Source organism: Suricata suricatta, chromosome 14, assembly GCF_006229205.1.
Source record: "Suricata suricatta isolate VVHF042 chromosome 14, meerkat_22Aug2017_6uvM2_HiC, whole genome shotgun sequence".
NCBI classification, from domain to species: Eukaryota; Metazoa; Chordata; class Mammalia; order Carnivora; family Herpestidae; genus Suricata; species Suricata suricatta.
The window spans coordinates 13,355,781-13,370,201 of record NC_043713.1 but is presented as its reverse complement, the minus strand read 5'-3'; the positions used below and the strand labels follow the sequence as shown (position 1 = coordinate 13,370,201).

Here is a 14,421-nt window from a genome sequence, read left to right as displayed (position 1 = left end):
ATCCAGGCCTCAATAACAAAGCACCACAGACTGGGTGGCTTATAGACACCAGACACACAGTTCTGGAGGCTGGACGTCCGTGATCGAGATGCCGGCAGCGTCCGCGCCCCCTGAGGGTCAGCCTCTTGGATCGTCGAAGGCCGTCTCCTCCTGTCGTTACCTGGCAGAGGAGGAAGGGGGTTCTCTGGGTCTCACAAAAGAACACTAGTCCAGTTCATGAGGCCCCATCCTCAGCTCCTCAGCACCTCCCAAAGGCCCTGCCTCCTAATACCATCCCACTGGGGATTAGGATTTCAATGTAAGAATTTGGGGGGAGACAAACATTCAGTCTAAAGTGCTAGGGTTAGAGAGACAGTGTCTGTAATCCAAGGTTGAAGTTCTCGACTCTGAAGGTGGTCATGGGAACGGAAGCATTAAATCTGAAATACAGGAATTAGGGACAGGTTGGAAACGGAGATAAAGCTTGGGAAGGACTCAGGGATGACCTCCAAGGCTTCTCATTTCCGGAAGGGGGACCAGCCAACATGTGTTTGATGCTTAATTATTTTCTGATTGTACCGCATTCAACAACTGCTTATAATTCTTCATAGACCTCACAACGATTAAAAAAATTTTTTTAATGTTTATTTTTGAGAGGGAGAGATCATGAGTGAGTGGGGGAGAGGCAGAGAGAGAGACATGCACAGAACCTGAGGCAGGCTCTGGGCTCTGAGCTGTCAGCATGGGGGCCCAACTCGGGGCTGGAACTCACAACCTGTGAGATCATGACCTGAGCCAAAGTCGGGGGCTCAACCGACTGAGCCCCACTCACAACAATTTATGTTGTTGTTGTTAAATTCCACCAACTACATTCTCTGCCTCCATTTTTGTTTTTCCCCTAAGTTGCTTCCTGTTCTTTGACCTGCAGTAACGTTTGTATCACTGAGAATGGCCACAGGACTGTTACCCACCAATAAGATGAAGAATTAAGATAAATAGTTGGTTAATTTAAAGAACACTTTGCATGAATGTTTCATGAAGGCTTCTGAGGAAGGGGGTAGGCTGACTCTTCGGAGCAATTGCCTCGGTTCTCCATTCACCCAGCTCCCCAATGCCCGGTCTGCTTCGCAAATAATCTCACAGGGATCTTTAAGTGAAAACAAAATGAAGAAAAGCCAGTATTTATATCTAACATCACCAATGCAGGATTGTACAGTAGTCAATAAGTGAAAAGGGTGCTCTAGAATAAAAGAATGTGCTTCATGCAAATTGCACCTTTTATTCTAATAAAAAATGCACACATCATTGCTTTGGCATTTGTAACTTTTATAAACCTTATTTTGGAAACAAATACACTTGTGGAATGTCCGGAATGTAGCAGTACTACTGGAGGTTAGGAAGGCTATGGGGTAAAGGACTTTTTTTAAATCTACGAAAGATGCTTGGGGCGCCTGGATGGCTCAGTCAGTCAAGTGTCCGACTTCGGCTCAGGTCATGATCTCACAGTTCGTGGGTTCGAGTCCTGCATTGGGTTCTGTGCTGACAGCTCAGAGCCTGGAGCCTGCTTTGGATTCTGTGTCTCCCTCTCTTTCTGCCCCTCCCCTACTTGTGCTCTGTCTCTCTCTGTCTCAGAAATAATTTTAAAAAATTTAAAAACAAAAAGATGCTTTACTGTCACGTGTGCTGGTTTCCTGGGTTTACTTCTCAGCATAAGATTCAATATAAACTACAGTAATGGTTTCTGGCTTTTAGACAGTGTCTTGCTCAACACAGGTGTTTTCTTTGTCATGTGCACTGAGATGAGAAGTTTGTTCCTGAACTGCACTGTCTGATCTATGTGGCTATTCAAAGTCAAATTTGTGTGAATTAGGGGCACCTGAGTGGCTCAGTTAGTTACCCACCTGACTTCAGCTCAGGTCACAATCTCACGGTTTGTGAGTTCAAGCCCCACATCAGGCTCTTCACTGACAGCTTAGAGCCTACAGACTATCTCGGATTCTGTGTGTCCCTCTCTCTCTGGCCCTCCCCTGTTCATGCTCTGTCTCTTTCTCTCTGTCTGTCTGTCTTTCTCAAAAATAAATAAACATTAAAAAAATAAATTTGTGTGAATTAGAACTAAATAAGACTTAAAATTTAGCTCCTCCATTTCAACTAGCGACTTTTCAAGTGCTCAATACTTCCTATGGCTAATGACTACCATATTGGAGAGTGCAGATATAGAATGTTTCTCTTGTTGCAGAAAGTTCTATCAGACAAAGTTCATATCAGAATATGTTAATCTACAACATATTCTGTAGTTTTCATTTTTTAATATATGATATATAAAGTATATATATCTTATATTTGATATATAAAGATCATATCTGCTTTTTTTTAAGTGTCTATATATTTATATTAAGAGACAGAGAGCGGCAGAGAGAGAATCCCCAGCCGGCTCTATGGCATCAGCGAGGAGCCTGGTGGGGACTCCATCCCATGAGCCTTGAGATCATGACCTGAGTTGAAATCAAGAGTGGGTGGCTCAGTCATTTAAGCTTCCCATACCCCATACCCCAGGGCCCCATACCTGGTTTTCAACGAATTTTAGTAATTGGAAAAGTTGATTATATAAAAAATAAGTTTTTGTTTTGGAATTCTGTTTACATACTCTGTTTTTTTAATGTTTCGTATTTGTTTTTGAGAGAGACAAAGCACGAGAGGGGAGGGGCACTGAGAAGGAGACACAGATTCCGAAGCAGGCTCCAGGCTCTGTGTTGTGGGCACAGAGCCTGACTCGGGGCTCAGACTCATGAGCCATGAGATCATGACCTGAGCCGAAGTCAGATGTTTAACTGACTGAGCCGGCCAGGGGCCCCTTTGTTTTTAAAGTAATTAAAACGAATACAGCCAAACGCATGTGTTTGCAGAGCAGCTTTCTTCCAAGTTGCTTATTTACTGTGCCAACGCTCGTTTATTCATTCACAAAATATTTACTGAGTGCTTTCTGTGTGCCAGGCACTCTTCTGGGCTCTGGAACAAAACAAATAAAATCCCTGGCCTCATGGAGCTTACGTTGTGCCCAGTGGGATGAGAGGCACATATTACTTCTGTTTCCACTGCCAGACACAAAGGTATTATGTGCCAAACCAGTGGACAAAATGAGAATACTCCAGTTCTTATGTTGTTGCTCATTAAGAAGTCGTAGAAAGAGGCAAATAAGCATTAAGAATATAACTTATGATTTTAAAAATGATTTTATTTACCTTTGGGGGGAGGGAGGGAGAGCACATACAAGTGGGGGAGTGATAGAGATAGAGAGAGAGAAACAGAGGGTCCGAAGTGGGCTCCATGCTGACAGCAGAGAGCCTGATGCAGGGGTCAAACCTGGGAACTGTGAGATCATGACCTGAGCCAAACTTAGATGCTTAACAGAGTGAGCTGCTTGGGCACTTATGATTATAAATGATATTCTCATCATCAAAAACAAAAAAACCTTGAAAAACATTTTAAATATTTCTGCAAAACCATATTTGCCGGACGAAGTGGGGGAAGCACTTATACAGATTTTCCATTGTCACCATCTTCCTTCATGGACTCAGAGTATCTACAGCTGGAAGAGGCTTTCGCCTCTTCTGTTCCAGCTTTCCTCCTACAGCTTCCAGTCGTGACACCATTTCCCCTCTAGCTGAGCACTTCGGGCAGCAGAAAGCTTCCTGACTTCACGAAAAGCAGGGTTATGTTTCTATCAGTCCCAACCTTCTTTAGTATTGCAGCATCACATAACCATCATTAAAAGTTTAGAAATAACAGATAAAAACAAAAGTGTTAGGGGTGCTGAGTGGCTCAGTCCATGAAGCTTCTGACTCTTGGTTTTGGCTCAGGTCATGATCTCACGGTTTCACGAGTCCAAGTCCCCTGTCGGGTTCTGTGATAGCAGGGTGGAACTTGCTTGGGATTATCGCTCTCCCCCTCTCTGCCTCTCCCTCACCCGTGCTGTCCCTGTCTCTCTCCAATAAATTAAAAACAAAACCAAAAAATGTTAAATTCATTGTGTTCTCATGATCCAAATAACCACTGTCAGCATTTTCATATATATTCTTCACGAATATCTCTGTCTCTGTCTCTCTGTCTTCGTACATACAAATGTATTTCTATTAAATTAAAATTGTACCATTTGCATGCTGCTTTTTCTACTTCACCATATAGTACAAACATATTTTCATTCAAATAAGTGTAATTCTACAACACCATTTTAACAGCTGTATATTCCATTTAATGAAATATATATTTCATGATCTATGTCGAAAGTTCCTGTTGTTTTAAATGTTCATTACTATAACTGATATTGTGTTGAACATCCTTGTATGCATATCTTTGTGACACTGATAAATTTCAGGGAACAAAATCTAGAAATGAGATTCCTGAGTCAAAGTTTCTGCACATATTTAAGACTTTCACACCTATTACCTAATTCTGTCCCAGAAAACTTGTGCATCTGCCCTTATTCCAGAAGCAATGAGAATGTCCATTTCCCGAAGCCCTAACCCATGATACTGTTCTTGGGAGAACATTACCTTTCCTCTGTTTTTCGCTCACTGGTCCCCAGCTCCTGGGACCAACTTTCTAGCATTTGAATAAAACTGTCATGTCCTGCAAAGCCTCCTCCTCTTTAGACTTAAATTCCTTCCAATATGGATTAATAAATTATTGTCAACCTGGCACCTGGAGAATCAATAGTTCTGTCCTTGATCTTTTCTGGCCCCACGTTCTAATAGATGACTTGGAGGAATCTATAAAAAGCATGCTTACAACTTCTGCTCAACATTTATTTAGTGTCTACCGGATGCCAGGCATGATGCGTTGTTCTTAGGACATAAATCCAAATGAGCTCTCTTCCAAGCCCTGGGGAGCTCCCGGAGCCATCCGGGTGGAGAGCGTACAATGGGGCTGTGTATGACTTCGAACATGGCGCGTGTGGTAAATAATATTTGTGACAGAGGGCACCAGACACTCTGTCCCTCTCACAGGGCTACAGCACATTGGCTGCTCTGGTCAACGGTGAGTCAGGCCCTGTTCTCCAGAACAATCCTGTAGAAATGAATTACTTGTTGAAATGTTGTCACACCCTTTCCCCCAGTATGGCCACAAGTGGAAACATGTCTCCAATGCACGTGGATGCAGGTGTCCTCTGGCTTAACTATGCCTCCCCTTCCTTGATTGTTTATTTGCTCTGACAATTTGCCCACAGAAATTTTGGTTGGCTAACCCAAGACCAAATGCATTTTGGGAAGGACCCAAACACATTAACTTTAAGGAGATAAGCTGCTTCAGCTTCTTCTGGGAGGACACTTAATACCCAAGTGCATAAATACCGAAGGGGGCGAATCCAAAAGTCTGCTGTGAAATATAAATTAGGCTGAAATGGAAAAAGAAATCCAAACTCTAAAACATCCCGCGCTTGGTGATTGATGGAAGGTTCCGTTACTAATATTAAACATCCAGAACTTTCTTCCACCCCAGTCAGCTCTCCCCTGTGCTCTACTTCCTCCTGGGCTGCAAGGTCTGATTTCACTTTTTCTCAGAGAATGGGGTTGTTGCGCACACCAGGAAGCCCTAGTGTCTGACAGGATTTGACTTAAGTAGCAGCCCCAGGGCCACAGGCCCTGCTGTGGGCCTCAGGTCAGGTGTCCTGGTGGAGCCAGAAGAACCTAGAACATGTTACTATACTTTGAACTGTTGGGTATTGGATGCCAGAGTCAATGACCCTTCTTTCCAGAGAAGTACGAATCCACCTATGGTTTGACGAGGGAAATAACAAAGCGTGCCTCGTTCTATTTCAGATTTATTTGCTTTACTCTTTGGATGGGTGCCTGACATTTCACTTGATGGCTATCGGTTGGCTGGAGCAGAACAGTGGGTCCTGCTTCGTGTGTGTTTTATGAACCATGTCCCACGCACAGGAGCTCAGACAGGCAACTGGAGCTGCCTGTGATGTCTCCTCACTCTCTTTTCCAGAATTCTATGGCTAAAGGGGGAGAGAAGCAATGTGCCTGCCCTCTATCCCCCACTGGGTCACCACCATATGGGCTTACTGGCATTCTGGGTCTTCATTTGCCAAGTCAAATTCTGTTCATAGTCCCCACAGACCACCACCCCTGGTCCCTGAGGCGCACATGCTGGCAATGTGCCAAGACCCACACAGAGTGACAGCAAAAGGGAGAGGCCTCGCGGGCCCTGGAAATGGTCTGGAGGCTGTTTCCACTGGGAATCCCAAGGCCCTGGCCACCCAGAGCACGGGTTGGGAAGGGGGGGCCGCTGAGCAAATAGCGGGTAAGACCTCATAGCCCATGGGCCCCTTGTCCTGTGAGGAGGGGCAAGCTGATTGGCCACTGGGGGTGCTTTGATTGGCCCAGCACAGGGGGGCACCCGGTTTGTGCCTTTGAGCCATACTGCACACAAAGTCACACACACACACACACACACACACACACACACGCCCTCTCTCTCTTCATTCCTTCCTCCTCCTCTTTTTTAAAATATTTTATTTTTTAATGAGATAATTGTAGATTATTACAATGAAACAATTTCAGTTACAATGAGAACAGAGGTCATAAGAAATAATACAGAATACAGACACGTTGATGGGGGCATCTCTGCAGAGATACGAAAGATCCTTTACTTTATGGAGCAAAACAAGAAGGAAAACAGGGGTCAGCCAAGGGCAGGGGAAGGAAATTCTAAGTAGGAACCAGGTTTCTGTGTCATTATGAAGTTGTATCTGTCAAAGAAGGAGGGCATGTAATTTGACAGTTTGTTAGCCTGATTTATAACTTTTAAATATTTAGACAAACAGCACGTGACCTCCCTTTGCACCTCTGCCTTGTGGCCCTGCAAAGGTTAGAGGCGGGCCTAGGACTGGAGAGAGGTTCATTCCTAAGCTAATTACCCCTAGAGATGGTCTGAAGATTTTGTAACCTAACTGGAAGAACCTGTGAGGCCCGGGGAAAGGTCCTATCCCTCCCCCGGAGAACCTCTGAGACTGTGGCAGCCCAGGGAAGGAGCAGGGCGGGAGTCCTGGGGGCGGTGTGTGGACAGCTGGGGTTCAGAAAAGATCCTTTCAGTGAGACTGACATCAAGAGCTCTTGTTCCCTTGGGAGAAATGATCCATGTTCAATAAGCTTGTCTCCTTCTCCACTTTGGTAATTTGTCTTTTGTTCTTGTTCTTTTGAGATTTCCCTTAATATCCCAGCAAAACTCCACATGTAAAGCTCCTATGGGTAAGGCTGAGCTGAGAGGGTAGGGCCCCCACCCCGTCCCCCTCCACCTCCTCATGCTGTGGGCTTGGTCAGCTCAGGGCCCTGGGACAGGACACGGCTGGTGGAGCTAGGAAAGGGGGAGCCCTGGAAACATTTTGCGGCCTCTGCTTCATTGCCCTTTACAGAGAGCCTGCTCCTGTTCCACCCTAGTGCCCAGTGTGTGTGTGTGTGCGTGTGTGTGTGCGCGTGCTCAGATACTGTTTGTTGAATGAATAAACAAATGCCCTCATCCACCAAGGTATACAAGGTGTACTTAATAAATTGGTAAGCTAAAGACTTATTTTGGGGGGTGTGCCTGGAGGGCTCAGTCAGTTAAGTGTCTAACTCTTGATTTTGGCTCAGGTCATGGTCTCGTGGTTCATGAGTTTGAGCCCCGAATTGGGCTCTGTGTGTCAGAACCTGCTTGGGATTTTCTCTTTCTCTCTCTCTCTCTCTCTGTCTCTCTGCCCTTCCCCTGCTCATGCTCTCTCTCTTTCTCAAAATAATTAAATAAACTTAAAATAACTTTAAAAAAAAGACTTATTTTTAAGCATTTTTGTTAATTAGGGATTACTAATAATTAACAAGAAAATATAAACAATGTATTATAATTATGTAAATGTGTAAACATACTGATCATAAAATTAAATTTTACTTAATCATATAATAAATTAAATATATTTAAATTAAAATTTAAATAGGAAATAATAAATTATTTGGACTATTTGATTGAAGATTTTTGAACTAAATTTACCCCTAGAAAGTTAGATCATTTTGTCTAAAGAGAGAGAAAAAGTTTGTTATGTTACCAAAAGGAAAAACAGGGGGTTGATTCAAAATAGCTTCAAGTTCATGCATCATAATTTCTTCCTGGTTTCAGCCTACAGAGCATCGTGTTCTGAATTGTTTGCAGTGTCCTTGATGGATCTGCCCTTCCTTAAGATGCTTATTTGTGTCTGTAGAAGGAGTTCATCCACCAAGACAAGAACCATTGCTTTTAGGACAGGTCTGCCAAGTAAGCGTACTTAGGTTGTCTCCAGATATTTATTCCAAGTTCAGGAACAGGTCCCGCGATTGTTGTCTCAGCAGGTATGTATGTAGTATTTATGCTTACTGTTAAAAGTTCTATTCTTTTTTTCAAGTTTACCAAGCACTATGTATCTCACCTTTGACCAGGATGTATTGACATGTTACCATGACTCTGTGCAAGGCCCATTCTGTCACGTTCATATCCACACCAGTGAACACTAAGACATAGGTCAATGGAATAGAATCAAGGGTCTAGAAGTAAATGCGTACGTCCACGGCTCACTGACAAGGGCTCCAAGCCAATAAGCTGGGGGTTCAGTAAATGGTGCTAGGACAACTGGATCTCCACAAGCAAAAGAAGGAAGTTGGACCTCTATTTTATGGTATATACCAAAATCAAATCAAAATAGATCAAAGACCTGAATTTAGAAACTAAAACTATAGAATTCTAAGAAGAAAACATCTGAGATCTGTCAATGGATTCTTTAAAATGCCATAAAAGTATAAGCAACAAAAGAAAAAAATGTATTTCATAAAAATTGAAAGCTTTTGGCCATCAACGGACTATTCATGAAAGTGAAAAGGCAATCTACACAGTGGGAGAAAATGTTTGCAATTATATATTCAGTAAGGGACTTGTGTCAAACACATAAGAAGCTCTTAGAATTCAGTGATAAAAAAAAGACAAACAACCAAATTCGAAGATGGGCAAGGACTGCACAGGCATTTCTCCAAAGAAGATGTGTAAGTGACCAACAAGCACGTGAAGAGATGCTCAACATTATTAGTCATTAGGAAAATGCCAATGAGAACCAAAGTAAAAGAACCAAAGCCATCCATGAAGACGGCTACAATTAGGAGGAAAGGTAACAGAAAACAACAAGTGTTGACAAGGATGTGTAGAAATCGGAACCCTCCTACATTGCTGGTGGGAATGTAAGATGGTGTGGCCACTGTGGGAACCAGTTTGGTGGTTTCTTGAAAAGTTACACTGAATTGTCATACGATCCAGCATCCTAGGTATGTACCCAAAATACCTAAAAACAGGTACTCAAACAGAAATCTGTACACAAATGTTCATTACAGCACTATTCACCATAGCCAAATGGTGGAAACAGCCCACATGTCTGTCAATGGCTGTGTGGATGAACAAAATGTAGTGTATTTGTACAATGGACTATAATTCGCCCAGAATTCCCCAATGCTACATGCTGTATTCTACAATGTGGATGAACCTCAGAAACGTTATGCTAAATGAAAAAAGCCAGACACAAAAGGGCACGTAATATATGCTTCTATTATATGCTATGTCCAGGATAGGTAAGCCCATAGACATAGACAGCAAATTAGTGGTGACCAGGGCTTGAAGGAGGGGAGGCAGGAAACAGAGAGTGACTCATTAATGGATACAGGGCTTCCTTTTGAGGTGATGGAAGTGCTTTAGAGCTAGACAGAAGTGATGGCTGCACAACGTGGTGGGTGTTCCAAAATTCTGTACTTTAAAATGATAGTTTTTATGTTACGGGAATTTTACTTTAACAAAATGCAGGAGAAAATGACAACAGCTGGGCCCTTGACCCTCTCCCAGATGCCTCCATGGAGCTGCCTCTGTGGGCATGAAGCCCAGTCCCCAGAAACCCTCAGATTTCTCCTTCAGGTGCTGAGCCAGTCCTCAGGGGGCAGGCAACACATGCAGCCTTGTCTTACCATTCCCTGGGGCCCAGGAAAAATCACACATGCCAGGGCGGTTCCTGATCACCCTGGTTTCCCTTCTCTTCTTCCCCCAGCCCTCTGCTAAGCAAGTCTTGGATATTGTACCAGGACCGGCTACATAATTCGAGGACTCCAAGGCAAAGTGCAATTGTTAAAAAGATTATTAAGAATTTCAAGATGGCGATAGAGCATTTAGACAAGCGAACACTGTGTCCTGTCTGCACAGCTCGCCTCCCCTGGGGGTCCCCATCCTCTCCTCTTCGTGGCTCCATCGTCACTTTCTAGCACAATACCCTCTCTCTCCGGTAATGATGATTGCTTGTATGCTGTCTGAGCTTCCTGGACCACTCAGCTGTCCCCACGGCGCTGTCTTCTGAAGCCAGATCTGCTTAACGTCCTTTTCACCTTTCTTCTCTCCCCCCGCCCCTCACCATGCTGGGACTCAGTTTGCTTGAGCCCTCAGTGAGCCCTGCAGAAACTGGCTGTCCCTAGAGCTCACTGTCTTGACAGGAGAGACGTGGCCCTGAATGTCAGGTGAATAGGAGGAGGCACTGCCAGCCTGAGGCCCTGTATGGGTGGAGGGGATCGGGCCTGATGATCCCTGAGGCTCCCTTCAGCCCTGAGATTCTACTTAATCCAGGCTGATGTGTGCTGTTATACCTATTTTCACAGATGAGTAAACTGAGACTCGGAGAGGTGAAGTAACTTCTGCAAGTTCACACAGCTGGTTACCTGCTTCATTTTGCGTTCACATGTAACCTAGGACAATTTGAGAGGTTTCTTTTATGTTTGGGAATATTGGCTCATAACTGGTTAGCTGCTACAACTCTGTTAAGATCAGGACTTTTTTTTTTTTTTTTAATAGCTTTGCCGGCTAGGTTTCAGTTTCGTTTCATTTTCTCTCACTTCAGTTTCAGTTCTGTGTCTCAGGATACTCTCTCTCCCTTTTCAGGGGTAGTATCTGATCCTGGTAAGACTATTCCTTTGTGATTCCTTTCTGATTAAAATACACCAATTATTCTAAGGCAGATTTTCCTAAACAGGAAGCTTAAACAGATTTAAAACTTAGTAACAGGCGAGTTTAGTGCAGCATGAAGCCAAATGCATCTGCTTTATTAGTATCATAAATGTGCCCAATAGCTGTCTCAGCGTGCATGCACCCACGGCTGGACTTGCCTTGCGTGTGCAGTCCTTGATGTGACAAGACCACCGGGAGCCTCTGACAAGCTGATTGGCCAAATGGAATGGACCAAAGCCAGTTCTTCTGCCTTTTTGGGAGACAGGACTGACTGAAAACTCCCTGACTGAGCGAGTATCCCAGCGATAAAGTGGAGGAAAGGAGGCTGAGTCTCTTTTTCACAGATTATTCTCAACTCTAGGGAAATCTGAATAGCCCAGGGACTTCCTGGGACAGGAGAACCAGGGAGTTTGAGTCAAAATAGGGACTGAGGGGTTAGATCACTCGTCAGAGTTGACAACACTGAGAAGGAGACAGAGACAAGATTGAACTTCCATTTAGACAATCACGTACTCTTTGGACACTAAATGACTGAGATATTTGAATTATAAAAAATGTCTGCTTGAAACTTAAATGCTTGGTGCCCTCACATTTCAAATTATATTGTTTTCCATTCTGAAATGAATATATGCTCGATTTTGACAATTTGGAAAAAGAAAAGGACAAAGAGAAAGAAAACATTCTAATTGCAATTTTGCCATAAACCTGCAACTCCTCTTAGCATTTTAATATACCCTCCTCCGTTTCTTTTTTCACCCATATTTTTGCATACTGTTTTGATATATGTAAACTTTTATTTCTGGTGTTTTTTACTCAACAGTATATTAGAGCATTTCCTTGTGTGGATACACATTTTACCAACTACAATTTTTAATAGTTACATAATATTGTCTCATGTGTATATGATGTATTTGCCCATTCACTTACTTTGGGATATTAATGTTGAAGATTATCCTATTATGCATATATTTGAATATAAAGCCTTCCCCCCCCCTTTTTCTGGCTTAGGATTATTTCCTTAGGATACATTCTCAGAAATAAGTATATTAAAAGGTACAAAAATTTTTAAGATTTGTGATACAGACTGTTAAGTTGCTTTACAAAATGGTTGAGGCACTCCAAAGCAGCCTATTTAATGTAAGTATTATTGGTAAAATCATCTCTTTAAACTTATCTGAAGCAAATATTCCATTAATGCAGTTTGCTACACATCAAATTTATATGAAAATGCCCTTTATTTTGCCTATGCTTCTGAAAGGGTTTTAGCAGTTTACTAATGTGACTCTAGTTGAATTTAAAAATCAGGCTTCAATCAGTTTATTTATTCGACACAGAATCATAAAAAGAACTGTAACATATGGTCCATGTCCCATCAGATAGACAAGAATTATACATAGAAATACTCGGGGAGAAAGGAGGGCGGCTGAGCGGGGTGGGAGGGGTGTGGCAGTTCAGAGGGAGAGAAGGCTCCGGCGCCAGATGGTTGCAGACAGGCTAGTTCCTTTCTTCTGAGAGCGGTAGAACCTGACACTGAGGCATGGGACAACTCCCGTGCAACCAGGCGGGGTGACAAGGGCCTTCTGGACTAGGAAACCAGGATTCACAAAGACGGTTCATCATAAACATTAGACAATGAGGAGACAGCAGGCTAAAATTTGCAAGTGATGTAGACTATATTTGAACACCAAATTCTGATGTTCCACTTCCTGATTTTTATTCAAAGAAGTCAGCCTGCAGAAGCTCATGTAATTTTAGAGCTCAAAAAGATTGTAGCAATCACTCAGCCCAATACCTCCCATAGCCTATATTTTGCAAAGGCGGAAGGGGACATTGGTGAGGGATTATAAGCTTTACGTCCCAATTTCTAGGACAGTGCTCTTTCCACTGGGCCCTAGACTCTAAGGCACACCTTATGGGAATCTGACCCAGGCCAGGATTATTTAAGGCTTTACATGGTGTTATATGGTTACACACACACACACACACACACACACCATTCTTACAGAGCCTGGGAAAACAATGGGAAAGTTGGGAGCCAGGTAGTAGTCATTACACAGATGTGCAAAGTGACTGGTTTTTGAATAGCTTCCAAATTTAGTTCCAAACCTGTACTGGGATATTTTGGGTAGAATGATTAAAGGATATAACTATTGGAATGATTTATGTCTTCCATACTTAAATATTTTTAAAGAAAGTCTACAAATGTAATCATCATATAAATTAAACTACTTTATCCCTTACTAAATAGAAGCTGCCCTACTAAATTTTATAAGGAATGCAATAAGTAATAAGGTGGTGGATGTAGTCCAAGGAACTTACAGCTTAACTGAGGAAATAAAATAATAAATACATAAAACATGTAATGTACATAACATATGTAAAATAATTTTAAAAACATAACTATACGTGTAAAGTTATTTGGTACAACTTTAATATAACTTCTATTACCTAATCAATGTCTTACAAAGAGTGAACACTCAATACATATTTGCTAAATGAATGAATGAAGGAGAAAATGACCATTTCTAGGCAGGATTTTCCATAGAAAAGGTCCTGAAAGACGAGATGAGGATGGTTGAGATCTGGAAGAATGAGTAGAAGATAAGAAACATTCCAGACAAGAAATATAGCCCAACGTACCTATTCAGGGTGAGTTAGAGAAACCTGTTCTCTGATCACTAAAAATTAACTTTCCAAAATAGATAAATGCAGTATAACCAGACATGTGAACATACACATAGCTGAAAATTAACAGAATGCCTCTCCAAGAGGTAATCTGGAGGCACGAGAAAAAAATATTCTAAGAGATAGCATTGAAAAGTTAATAAACCATTTGTTCTCCAAAAATTAAACACAACTAAAACAAAAGCCACACCCGAAGACCCTTCCCTCAACTATATTGCTGTGAACTAGAACAACTGGGAGTAGAAAACATACCATTTCCTGAAACGTCAACGAGATATTAATGATTAGGGAGCACACAGCCACAAGACACAGGTGCACGCTGACTCTCTCCTGATGTGAAAGACGCGTAAGTGCAGTTCTGTGTCACTGCATAGGGGGCAAAGGTATGACAAGTACACACAGATCACTCACTCTGCACATAGTACCTTTGCCCCAAATAACTCTCTGTGCCTTTTATACAGTGAACGAATTACAGCTATATTCTGGGCACCAGTCCCTAAAATATAAAGGTTTTCTTTCCTCTTTCAAGACTTTTAAACTTAAGGCATGTGCTATTCACAGATGCTTAACATACACAAAGAGGTTTTTTTATAATTTTCTTTCTTCATTAAAAGAATTTGTGTTTTTTAAATGAAAAGGGGCTTTATGGTTATTTCATCTAAACCCCGAACATTGCTTGTAGAGACATATAGTCATACAATAATGCACTGTACAGAATGGGAG

At 42.3% G+C, this 14,421-nt stretch overlaps 1 long non-coding RNA gene across 1 annotated transcript; it reads right to left on the bottom strand.

Annotated features, from left to right (window-relative positions):
• Window positions 1–12,314: 12,314 nt before the first annotated feature.
• Window positions 12,315–14,011, bottom strand: LOC115278337. Its single transcript, XR_003902820.1, has 2 exons — window positions 13,951–14,011; window positions 12,315–12,598 (listed from the first exon to the last, which is right to left on the bottom strand). It is a non-coding gene; the product is annotated as an uncharacterized LOC115278337 (long non-coding RNA).
• Window positions 14,012–14,421: the final 410 nt, after the last annotated feature.